Here is a 14,311-nt window from a genome sequence, read left to right on the forward strand (position 1 = left end):
AGTATTTGGAGGTCTTTCTCCTCCAAGGTGCTAAGCAAACTCATATCACCGATCATGTGGAATGACGCTCCACTATCAAGAAACCAAACACAACCCATCATCGATGAAACCATGCATGCAATGAGGGTAAAAACCAACTCAAACTGAGAGGCCAATGCCTCACCTTTAGATCCTTCCTTGGATCCCTTCTTGGATTTATTCAATGGACAATTAGTTGCATAATGGCCCACCTCATGACAATGAAAGCATCGCACTTTCGATTTGTCAATCTTCTTCCCTCCATGAGAAGAACTCAATTTGGGATGAGAATCCTTCTCCTTCCCTTTCTTTGCCTTACTCACTAAGGCACAATTTTCTTCATCCTCCTTGGATGAAGAACCATCTCTAGTGCTTCTCCTGATCTCCTCCCGCGTCAGATTTGACCACAGTCGTTCCCAATTTGGAAGTTTCTCTCTTCCATTTACCGAGTCTTGGTAGCTATGCCAGCTCTTAGGAAGATCGAGGAGAGCAAGACTCACCATGTCATCATCGGCTGTCATGATTCCTACACTTCCAAGCTCATCTCTGCAGGTGGTGAGCTTGTTCAGAAATGTAGAGATTGTGTCGCCCTTTTCACACATGATTTTTCGAAGCTTGTCCTTCAGCGCCAGCTTCCTCTGGTTTTTGTTGTTCTAATATAGATCCTTCAATGTTTTCCACATTGAAATCGGTGTCTCCTTCCCATGGAGACTCGAGACAATATGGTCTCGAACTCCCTCAAAAACAATCCTCCTCACTCTAGCCACACATTTCTTCCATTTCGCCAATTTTGTAGCATTAGCTATTCTTGTCTTGGGGACTTCTTGATCAATGAAGTCCTTCAAACCATTGTCATCTAATACTGCTTCCATGTGATCCTTCTAGGCTATGTAATTCGAGCTGCCATCCAGGGCATACTCGAGTCTCAAGCCATTGAACACCATTGGTGAATTTTGAGATGTGATAAGAAATTGATTTTGTACCTACAATCAAGAACTTCAAAACTTCGAATTTCTCCCTTCACAGTATATTGTTCTCTGCTTTGATCACCTTTGCTCTGATACCATGTAGAAATTCCCACTGTAGATCACCTGATAATGCAATAAACTAAAGCAAAATACTTGATCTACTTCTACAAACAAACTTGCAGAAGCTTAATCGATTTTTAGCAAGATCAAATAGAACACATATAACAGAGAATGAGAAAGAAATCACACATGAACACATAAGAATACTCTGGGGAAAGCCTCAGCTAAAAACTCCGATCTCTGTATTATCATACAAGTGGAAATATGTTTGGATTACATAAAGCTTTAGCTCACAAGCTATCCAGCTCTCAATACAATCCTTCACTGCTTCTCATAGACAAAATAGACAAAAAATATGCCTTCCTTCAGTCCTCCAAGCCTCCTATTTGCTTGTGCAGTTTCTCCTGTGTCCTCTAGCTGCAACCTGTGTGAATCTCACCTCACACACAACACTAACCTCTGAAATAACTGCACAATCCTGAAGGAGATAATTCCTTTTGCATGGTTGAGTTTCCTATATAGGAAAATTCCTCCAACTGATAGTACATTGTCCCTTCATCTGATCTCAACTGGGTCTCTGACTGAACTGACATGCATGAGTTATTTATGAGAGAATATTTAGTTATCTGAAGTGCAGCAGTTACATGCATACATGCATTAACTAACTGAACTCACAATCAGTTCCACAAACTGTTGGAACTAATCTAACTGGAATTAACTCAGATAACTGAGCTAACTAATTATAACACAAATTACAACTCATCTTGGTCTCCTTAATCAAGGGATAAATTCCTCAATCAAAGGGAAAAGTGATGCATGTCTTCATATAGACTTCATGTTTGATTTTCTCCAACTAATTAACTCAAGTTGAATTAATTAATTATTTTTCAAACATCTGCTAAGATCAAATCCGAATTCTAATTCTCAATTTTAATTCAGGGACTAACTAAAATTGGAATGTATCCCGAAATGCTATCTATAGCAATGTTATTTTTAGCATTTCTATTTTATCATTGCTTGTTGCTATATCCAACACTGGTACTTGAAATGTTATTTATATCATTTCTATTTTTAGCATTTCTTGTCGCTATTCTCAACACTCCCTCTCATCAAGAAAGAAATTCAAATCAAACCCGATCCTAAACCTTTGGAATGTTCTGCATGAAACACTTCCCCCAAGTGTTGTTGCTCCAGCAACTCTAGGAACACAAAAATATCCAACCTGAATCAGAATGATGCCTCTGTCATCAAAGTCTCTGACTGTTATGCCTCTTTCGACTGAAAAATATGTACCTATGTGCCCTTCAATATCTGACTTCTCTAGCCCCTGTCACTTTGATCTCTGACTGCATCAATCACACTGATTCCTCCTCTCATCATGTTGCATCGTGTTACCCACTACTGCACTGCAACTCAGTGATTGAGAAGTAAGTAACTGATCTCCCAACTGACCTCCCTGTTGGGCTAGAAACATCCTCTGATGTTGAAGCTTCCTCTGCCACTCCATCCACATCTGTCTCTACTCACTCAGCTAGTCCTGCTACTCCTCATCGAGGCTCCCGTAGCAAGGTATAATCAAATAGATTGAGTACCTCAAGGATCCTGCCCCTATTTCAGCCTTCTTGTGACTATCACTTCACATTGCACCACCTCACACCTGAAGGTATGGCTGCATGTGATCCCTCTACCCACTTGGCTTGAAATTTCCCCCTACTGTAGGTCTCTGCATGAGTGGATGCCTCCACTCAGTCTCCTCTTAGCATATCCAATTGTGGCTGCTCCACAACCTCCTGAAGCTACTTCACCAATTGTGGCTCCTCCGCAATTGTCTGAGACTTCTTCTGGCACTACATGTTGAGAGGTAATGGACTCTCCCTCTCAACCACCAAGTCTCCAACATTTACGTTGCTCCTCAAGGCTTTGCATGCATCTTGAACCTCAAGAGCATACAGGTTCTTGACTCGTGAACTGATCTGCTTCACTTGTCTCATGGTGATGTGTCTAAGGAAAACCTTTCCCTTATTGAAGACTACATCATAGCCTTTGTCCTCCAGCATCATGATTAATACCAAGTTCTTCTTCAGTCCTGGCACATACTTCACATCCGTTAAGGTAATGTGAGCTCCATGCTTCCTCTAAAACACAACCGTGCCTTCACCTGAAACACGGTACTTTTCATCATTACCCATCTCTATGAGTATTTGGAGGTATTTTTCCTCCAAGGTACTGAACAAACTCTTATCGCCGGTCATATGGAATGAGGTTCCATTGTCAAGAAACCAACCACAGCCCATCATCGATGAAACCATGCATGCGATGAGGGTAAAATCCAACTCAAACTGAGAGGCCAATGCCTCACCTTCAGATCCTTCCTTGGATCCCTTCTTGGATTTCTTCCATGGACAATTAGTTGCATAATGGCGCACCTCATGACAATGAAAGCTTCGCACTTTCTATTTGTCAATATTCTTCCCTCCATGAGAAGAACTCAATTTGGGATGAGAATCCTTCTCCTTCCCTTTCTTTTCCTTACTCGCTAATGCACAATTTTCTTCATCCTCCTTGGATGAAGAACCATCTGTGGTGCTTCCCTTGATCTCCTCCTGCATCAGATCCGAACACAATCGTTCCCAATCTGGAAGTTTCTCTCTTCCATTTACTGAGTCTTGGTAGCTATGCCAGCTCTTAGGAAGACTGAGGAGAGCAAGACTCACTCTTTGCAGGTGGTGAACTTGTTCAGAAATGTAGAGATTGTGTCGTCCTTTTCACACTTCATTTTTTGAAGCTTGTCTTTCAGCGCCAACTTCCTCTGGTCACTGTTGTTATGATATAGATCCTTCAATGTTTTCCACATTGAAAACGGTGTCTCCTTCCCATGGAGACTCGAGACAATATGGTCTCGAACTCCCTCCAACACAATCCTCCTCGCTCTAGCCACACATTTCTTCCATTCCGCCAATTCTGTAGCATTAGCTCTTGTTTGTTTGGGGAGTTCTTGATCAATGAAGTCCTTCAAACCATTGTCCTCTAATACTGCTTCCATGCGATCCTTCCAGGCTATGTAATTCAAGCTGCCATCGAGGGCATACTCGAGTCTCAAGCCATTGAACGCCATTGGTGAATTTTGAGATGTGATAAGAAATTGATTTTGTACCTACAATCCAGAACTTCAAAACTTCAAATTTCTCCCTTCACAATGTATTTTTCTCTACTTTGATCACCTTTGCTTTGATACCATGTAGAAATTCCCACTGTAGATCACCTGATAATGCAATAAACTAAAGAAAAATACTTGATCTACTTCTACAAACAAACTTGCAAAAGCTTAATCGATTTTGAGCAAGATCAAATAGAACACATATAACAAAGAATGAGAAAGCAATCACACATGAACATAGAAGAATACTATGGGGAAATCCTAAGCTAAAAACCCCGATCTCTGTATTATCATACAAGTGGAAATATGTCCGGATTACACAAAGCTTTAGCTCACAAGCTATCCAGCTCTCAGTACAATCCTTCACTGTGTTCATAGACAGAATAGACAACACATATGCCTTCCTTCAGTCCTCCACGCCTCCTATTTCCTTGCGCAGTTTCTCCTGGGTCCTCCTGATCTTCAACCTGTGTGAATCTCACCTCACACACAACACTGACCTCTGAAATAAATGTGCAATCCTGAAGGAGATAATTCCTTCTGCATGGATGAGTTTTCTATATAGCAAAATTCCTCCAACTGATAGCACATTGTCCCTTCCTCTGATCTCAACTGGGTCTCTGACTGAACTGACATGCATGAGCTATTTATGAGAGAATATCCAGTTATCTGAAGTGCAGCAGTTACATGCATGCATGCAATAACTAGCTGAACTCACAATCAGTTCCACAAACTGTTGGAACTAATCTAACTAGATTTAACTTAGATAACTGAGCTAACTAATTACAACTCAAAGTACAACTCATCCTGATTTCATTAATCAAGGGATAACTTCTTCAATCAAAACGAAAATTGCTGCATGTCTTCACATAGACTTCATGTTTGATTTTCTCCAACTAATTAACTCAAGATGAATTAATTAATTATTTTTCAAATAGCTGCTAGGGTCAAATTCGAATTTTAATTCTCAATTTTAGTTCAGGGACTAACTAAAATTGGAATGTATCCCGAAATGTTATTTATAGCAATGATATTTTTAGCATTTCCATTTTATCATTCCTTGTTGCTATATCCAACAATGGTACTTGAAATGCTACTTATAACAATGCTATTTATAGAATTTCTATTTTTATCATTTCTTGTTGCTATTTTCAACACTCCCTCTCAACAAGAAAGGCATTCAACTCAAACCCGATCCTGAACCTTTGGAATGTTATGCATGCAACACTTCTCCCAAGTGTTGTTGCTCCACCAACTCTAGGAACACAAAAATATCCAACTTGAATTAGAATGATGCCTCTGTCATTAAAGTCTCTGACTATTATTGCCTCTGTTGACTGAAAACCCTGCATCTATGTGCCCTTCAATATTTGACTGCTCTAGCCTCTGTCACTTTGATCTCTGACTGCATCAATCACACCGATTCCTCCTCTCATCATGTTGCATCTTGTTGCCCACTACTGTACTGCAACTCAGTTACTAAGAAGTAAGTAACCGATCTCCCAATTGACCTCCCTATTGGGCTAGAAACATCCTCCGATGCTGAAGCTTCCTCTGCTGCTCCATCCACATCTATCTTTAGCCACTCAGCCAGTCCTGCTACTCCTCGTCGGGGCTCCCGTAGCAAGGTCTAATCAAAGAGGTTGAGTACCTCAAGGATCCTGCCCCTATTTCAGCCTTCTTTGGACTATCACTTCACATCGCACCACCTCACACCTGGAGGTATGGCTGCATGTGATCCCTCTGCCCACTTGGCTTGAAATTTCCCCCTACTAGACGTCTTCGCATGAGTGGATGCCTCCACTCGGTCTCCTCTGGGCTTCTCTAGTTGTGGCTACTCCACAACCTCCTGAAGTTGCTTCACCAATTGTGGTTCCTCCACCGTTTTCTAAGACTTCTTCTGTTGCTGCATGTTGAGAGGTAATGGACTCTCCCTCTGAACCGCCAAGTCTATAACATTTACCTTGCTCCTCAAGGCTTTGCATGCATCTTGAACCTCAAAGGCATACAGGTTCTTGACTCATGAACGGATCTGCTTCATTTGTCTCGAGGTGATATGTCTAAGGAAAACCTTTCCCTTACTGAAGACTACATCATAGCCTTTGTCCTCCAACATCGCGATCGATACCATTTTCTTCTTCAGTCCTGGCACATACTACACATCCGTCAAGGTAATGCGAGCTCCATGCTCCCTCTGAAACACAACCGTGCCTTCACCTGAAACACTGTACTTTTCATCATTACCCATCTCTATGAGTATTTGGAGGTCATTCTCCTCCAAGGTACTGAGCAAACTCTTATCCTCGGTCATGTGAAATGAGGCTCCACTGTTAAGAAACCAGCCACAACCCATCATCGATGAAACCATGCATGTGATGAGGGTAAAATCCAACTCAAACTAAGAGGCCAATGCTTCACCTTCATATCCTTCCTTGGATCCCTTCTTGGATTTCTTCAATGGACAATTAGTTGCATAATGGCCCACCTCATGACAATGAAAGCATCGCACTTTCGATTTGTCATTCTTCTTCCCTCCATGAGAATAACTCAATTTGGGATGAGAATCCTTCTCCTTCCCTTTCTTTGCCTTACTCGCTAAGGCACAATTTTCTTCATCCTCCTTGGATGAAGAACCATCTCTGGTGCTTCTCCTGATCTCCTCCTGCATCAGATCCGACCACAGTCATTCCCAATCTGGCAGTTTCTCTCTTCCATTTACGAAGTCTTGGTAGCTATGCCAACTCTTAGGAAGACCGAGGAGAGTAAGACTCACCATGTCATCATCGGCTGTCCTGATTCCTACACTTCCAAGCTCATCTCTGCAGGTAGTGAGCTTGTTCAGAAATGTAGAGATCATGTCGCCCTTTTCACACTTGATTTTCTGAAGCTTGTCCTTCAGCGCCAACTTCCTTTGGTCACTGTTGTTTTGATATAGATCCTTCAATGTTTTCCACATTGAAAATGGTGTCTCCTTCCCATGAAGACTCGAGACAATATGGTCTCGAACTCCCTCCAGAACAATCCTCCTCACTCTAGCCACACATTTCTTCCATTCCGCCAATTCTGTAGCATTAGCTGCTGTTGGCTTGGGGAGTTCTTGATCAATGAAGTCCTTCAAACCATTTTCCTCTAATACTTCTTCCATGCGATCCTTCCAGGTTATGTAATTTGAGTTGCCATCCAGGGCATACTCGAGTCTCAAGCCATTGAATGCCATTGGTGAATTTTGAGATGTGATAAGAAATCGATTTTGTACCTACAATCAAGAACTTCAAAAATTCGAATTTCTCCCTTCACAATATATTGTTCTCTGCTTTGATCATCTTTGCTATGATACCATGTAGAAATTCCCACTTTAGATCACCTGATAATGCAATAAACTAAAGAAAAATACTTGATTTACTTCTACAAACGAACTTGCAGAAGCGTAATCTATTTTGAGCAAGATCAAATAGAACACATATAACAGAGAATGAGAAAGCAATCACACATGAACACAAAATAATACTTTGGGGAAAGCCTCAGCTAAAAACCCCAATCTCTGTATTAGCATACAAGCGGAAATATGTCCGAATTACACAAAGCTTTAGTTCACAAGCTATCCAGCTCTCAATACAATCCTTTACTCCTTCTCATAGACAGAATAGACAACACATCTGCCTTCCTTCAGTCCTCCAAGCCTCCTATTTCCTTGCGCAGTTTCTCCTGGGTCCTCCAGCTGCAACCTGTGTGAATCTCACCTCACACACAACACTGACCTCTGAAATAACTGCGCAATCCTGAAGGAGATAATTCCTTCTGCATGGACGAGTTTCCTATATAGGAAAATTCCTCCAATTGATAGTACATTGTCTCTTTCTCTGATCTCAACTGGGTCTCTGACTGAACTGACATGCATGAGTTATTTATGAGAGAATATTCAGTTATCTGAAGTGCAATAGTTACATGCATGCATGCATTAACTAACTGAACTCACAATCAGTTCCGCAAACTATTGTAACTAATCTAACTGGACCTAACTCAGATAATTGAGCTAACTAATTACAACTCATCCTAATCTCCTTAATCAAGGGAAACTTCCTCAATCAAAGGGAAAATTGTTGCTTGTCTTCACATAGTCTTCATGTTTAATTTTCTCTAACTAATTAACTCAAGATGAATTAATTAATTATTTTTCAAACAGCTGCTAAGATGAAATTCGAATTTTAATTCTCAATTTTAGTATAGGGACTAACTAAAATTGGAATGTATCCGGAAATGCTATTTATAGCAATGCTATTTTTAGCATTTCTATTTTATCATTCCTTATTGCTATATCCAACACTGGTACCTAAAATGCTATTTATAGCTATGCTATTTATAGATATGCTATTTATAGCATTTCTTGTTGCTAATTTCAACACTCCCTCTCAACAAGTGATCCAAATGGATCCAAGAACACTCTCTAAGTCTTGAAAAACTCGAAAAATCATGCCAAAGACCAAAGAAAATCGCATGAGAAAACCTTTCAAAATGGGGAAAAACACTATCGGGAGGCAAAAACACGTGAAATCAGTGAAAAAAACAGAGTATCAGAGGGAACAAATGAATGCATAGTAGTCGTCAGATCTGGCCGATCAACGGTCCAGATCTGATCGGCAATCGCAATCGGCATAGGCGAATAGCGGATATCGGCACAAGCCACACAACACCTACGGCGGCGATTGGCGAAGTCAACTAGGACCATCGATCAAGCGCGTAGATCGACAGCCCATGTTGCATCGCAGGATCGCTATCGAGGATCACGGAGAGAGCTTACAATGGCCTGAGGTTATCGCGATGTGCGATTGCGATCGATCGCATCACGGTATCACAATCGGGGCTACACAAAGGAGCGGGCACATACGCATACACATCTGCAATCTGATGAACCAGACCCAAAGACTTTATCAATATTATTTCATAAGATTTGAGATCCGTAGAAAAGCCATTTTTAAAGCATTTTTGCAGTTTCATTTATTAAACGAAATGCGAAGGATGAAGGCTGATGCAATAAGTCGGACTCGAAAGGGTTCCTTAAGGCTATTATATATATTTTCAAATCCACCACAAGCCATTTCTTACGTTATTTTCGTGATTTTAACGCATTTCAAAAATACAAAGGGGAACCTTGGAGCAAGGCCATTGCGACATGCGATGGTGACTTACAGGCAGACCCGATAGGAAAATAGGGTGGCTTTAAGGACTTTTGAAGTCCAGATGAACAATGTTTGGCGGTTTTTCCTGCATTTGAATGTGTTTCTCTGTGTAAAACAAAAAACGATCATTCTTGGCATTCCAAAGGATTTCAGGGGCCCAATGCACTCATCCGTTACGAAACAGGTGGTCACCTCCCCTAAAGGCGTTATGCCATGCTTGCTAATGCTGAGCAGGGGGATTCAAGCGGACAGAGGCAGGGAGATGGAAAGCCGAGAAGAGGAAACGAGTAGGCAGCACAGAGTTGGCTTTAAAGCCATAGAAAACATAACAAAGGGACAGGCAGTGCTGAGACAGATCATAGACAGAGATAGAGAGAGATTGATAGTGTCTGCATACCTAGAGAGGCTAGAGAGGCTCAAGCGATACTCTTACTATTGTATCTGATGTGTGTGAGGCTCAAATTGAGCTCACTATTGTAAAACTCTATTATGAAGACATAACAGAGAGGCCACCACTGAAGGCCGGACCAGGAGATGTAGCCCAGGAGTATTGGGTGAACTCCTTATTAAATTTGTTGTGCTTTTATGTGTTTGTCTATTATAGTCTTTTACTGCTTCATAGTCTATGTATTTCACAATTCGATCGATCCACTGTAATACCTTATTATTGTCTTAGATCTCATTATTAGATCAACAAGAAAGGAATTCAACTCGAACTCGATCCTGAACCTTTGGAATGTTCTGCATGTAACACTTCTCCCAAGTGTTGTTGCTCCAACAACTCTAGGAACACAAAAATATCCAACCTCAATTAAAATGATGCCTCTGTCATCAAAGTCTCTGACTGTTATTGCCTCTGTCGATTGAAAACTCTGCACCTCTGTACCCTTCAGTATCTGACTGCTCTAGCCTCTGTCACTTTGATCTCTGACTGCATCAATCACATTGATTCCTCCTCTCATCATCTTGCATCATGCTGCCCACTACTGCACTACAACTCAGTTACTGAGAAGTAAGTAACTGATGTCCCAACTGACCTCCCTGTTGGGCTAAAAACATCCTCTGATGCTGAAGCTTCCTCTGTCGCTCCATCCACGTTTGTCTCTACCTACTCAGCCAGTCCTGCCACTCCTCATCGGGGCTCCCATAGTAAGGTCTAATCAAAGAGGTTGAGTACCTCAAGGATCCTGCCCCTATTTCAGCCTTCTTGGGACTATCATTTCACATCGCACCACCTCACACCTGGAGGTATGGCTGCATGTGATCCCTCTACCCACTTGGCTTGAAATTTCCCCCTACTGGAGGTCTCTGCATAAGTGGATGCCTCCACTCGATCTGATCTTGGATTCTCCAATGCCTCACCTTCAAATCCTTCCTTGGATCCCTTCTTGGATTTCTTCAATGGACAATTAGTTTCACAATGGCCCACCTCATGACAATGAAAGCATCGCACTTTCAATTTGTTAATCTTCTTCCCTCGATGAGAAGAACTCGATTTGGGATGAGAATCCTTCTCCTTCCCTTTCTTTGACTTACTCGTTAAGGCGCAATTTTCTTCATCCTCCTTGGATGAAAAACCATATCTAGTGCTTCTCCTGATCTCCTCCTGCATCAGATCCGACCACAGTCATTCCCAATCTGGCAGTTTCTCTCTTCCATTTACCTAGTCTCGATAGCTATGCCAGCTCTTAGGAAGACCGAGGAGAGCAAGACTAACCATGTCATCATCGGTTGTCATGATTCCTACACTTCCAAGCTCATCTCTGCAGGTGGTGAGCTTGTTTCGAAATGTAGAGATCATGTCACCCTTTTCACACTTGGTTTTCCGAAGCTTGTCCTTCAGCGCCAGCTTCCTCTGGTCGCTGCTGTTCTGATATAGATCCTTCAATGCTTTCCACATTGAAAATGGTGTCTCCTTCCCATGGAGACTCGAGACAATATGGTCTCGAACTCCCTCCAAAACAATCCTCCTCGTTCTAGACACACATTTCTTCCATTCTGCTAATTCAATAGCATTAGTTGTTGTTGGCTTGGGGACTTCTTGATCAATGAAGTTCTTCAAACCATTGTCCTCTAATACTACTTCCATGCGATCCTTCCAGGCTAATTCGAGCTTCCATCGAGGGCATACTCGAGTCTCAAGCCATTGAACGCCATTGGCGAATTTTGAGATGTGATAAAAAATTGATTTTGTACCTAAAATCAAGAACTTCAAAACTTCGAATTTCTCTCTTCACAATATATTGTTCTCTGCTTTGATCACCTTTGCTCTGATACCATGTAGAAATTCCCACCGTAGATCACCTAATAATGCAATAAACTAAAGCAAAATACTTGATCTACTTCTACAAACAAACTTGCGGAAGCTTAATCAATTTTGAGCAGGATCAAATAGAACACATATAACAGAGAATGAGAAAGCAATCACACATGAACACAAAAGAATACTCTAGGGAAAGCCTCAGCTAAAAACCCCAATCTCTGTATTATCATACAAGTGGAAATATGTCCGGATTACACAAAGCTTTCGCTCACAAGCTATCCAGCTCTCAATACAATCCTTCACTACTGCTCATAGACGGAATAGACAACACATATGCCTTCCTTCTGTCCTCCAAACCTCCTATTTCCTTATGCAGTTTCTCCTGGGTCCTCCAGCTGCAACCTGTGTGAATCTCACCTCACACACGACACTGACCTCTGAAATAACTGCACAATCCTAAAGGAGATAATTCCTTCTGCATGGATGAGTTTCTGATATAGGAAAATTCCTCCAACTGATAGTACATTATCCCTTCCACTGATCTCAACTGGGTCTCTGACTGAACTGACATGCATGAGTTATTTATGAGAGAATATTCAGTTATCTGAAGTGCAGCAGTTACATGCATGCATGCATTAACTAACTGAACTCACAATTAGTTCCACAAACTGTTGGAACTAATCTAACTAGACTTAACTCAGATAACTGAGCTAACTAATTACAACTCAAAGTACAACTCATCTTGATCTCCTTAATCAAGGGATAACTTCCTCAATCAAAGGGAAAACTATTTCATGTCTTCACATAGAATTCATGTTTAATTTTCTCCAACTAATTAACTCAAGATGAATTAATTAATTATATTTCAAACAACTTCTAAGATCATATTCGAATTTTAATTCTCAATTTTAGTTCAGGGACTAACTAAAATTGGAATGTATCCCGAAATGATATTTATAGCAATGCTATTTTTAGCATTTCTATTTTATCATTCCTTGTTGCTATATCCTGTTATCACTCAGGTTGTCCCTAAAGCTCCTTAAAGGGATACGGCTAAGGTAACCACAAACCAATATTTGGACTGCAGGTTCTAGCCCACCTGCAATCAGAGAGGTCTCTCTCTTAATGATTTAGCTTTGTTGATGATGATTTTAGGCTAGTTATTGAGTTCAAGGGGTTTTGTTTAAGTTTTGGTGGGAAGGATGATGCTTCCAAGTAGAGAGGTAGGTATAGTATGAAATTTTCAAACCATTGGGCATGGAGTCAAGGAGTAGGAATGCTGGTGCATTTTCTTGGTCACAAGAGGAATATGGAGCAAGATAGAAACACATGAAACAACATTCAAGCTAAATGGAGATGGATTGAAGGCTAAGGAATGGGAGGCAATTAAGAATAAGTCATTCAGCTTAACAGAGGGAAGGTGAATGAGCTCTATCTAGGAGCAGTGAAGAATCCCTAGACAACTGTCAAACATGGGTGAATTAGGGGGAATATGAGCCAAAGGGAATTCATATTCATTACCAATTCAGATGAAAATATAAAGAAATAGCAGAAATTGAGCATAGAGTGCAATTAAACAAAGTCTAAGCTATTGATTTTTGCTGCTATTTTAGATGGTGACATATGTATGATATGAGCATATATCAATGGAAAATAGAGGTAGGAAACACTTATTGAGTCATGTTGTAGCACAAGAATTTCATATTCACTCTTCAACCATTAAACAAACAGCAAACAGTCCATCCTCCAAGCTTTTCAGCAGTCTTTGATTAAGGAAAACATCAAGTATATAGAGCGAGTCTCTAGTGGAGCGAATCAACCAACCAACCCTTTAGAAAATGAATTAGGGTGGTTTATATAGCGAAAATATATAAAAATATCTATTACAGCATACATTTAAACAGGTCTGAGGGAAATGAGTTTTTTAACCTAATCTTGTCCTGAGATTAATGCAAGAAAATATCTTTGAGCTGCGCTGGAGGCAGTTGTACCAAAATGAGTTAATATGGTGTCCTTATGGCTCTGTGCTATTAATTTAGCCATAACTGTGCTTTGGGCTTTGATCCCCTGCTCTTGAGTGGTTTTTATGTGCATTAACTATGATTTGAGAGCCTTAAATGGCTTCACCGCTTTCTTTGACTTTGCTTGGGGGCCTTTAATGTTCACCTGCTTTGGTATTGCTGATCTGATACTCTTTGCCACTTCCCTGATACTCTTTGATTTAATTTGGGCTTCATCTTTCCTCTGATACTCTTTCACAGTTGATTCGGGCCACTTTCTCTCCCTTGCTGTGTTTGAAACTGTCAAATCGCCCCCTTTCTGCCCTTTCAAGGCAAAAATGGCTGCTGCAAATGCTTTTTGTGGCCCCTGGAATGATATCGGTGCTGGCCGATTTGAATATGAATATAAATGAAGAAATCCTGTCAAACTGCGAATCTTTGGGTTTTGCAGGTAGCCGAGCAATAGGCAGCCTTCCATCGCTAATTGCGCATCGAAAACTGCCTCAGTTTTTCATTCCAGGCATCCTTTGCTACAATTTTCGCGCTTTGCGCCCTTTTTGGTGATGACGTCAGCGATGGGTCCTGATACGGCAGTAACGTGGCAGGGTGACGTGGCAGTGACATCAACGGAGGACAGGTGGTGGATGACATGGCAATACGACATGGTG

This window comes from Pinus tabuliformis, chromosome 5_1 (assembly GCF_031772625.1).
Source record: "Pinus tabuliformis cultivar Carrire ecotype Pingquan chromosome 5_1, CPIR1, whole genome shotgun sequence".
Lineage (NCBI taxonomy): Eukaryota > Viridiplantae > Streptophyta > Pinopsida > Pinales > Pinaceae > Pinus > Pinus tabuliformis.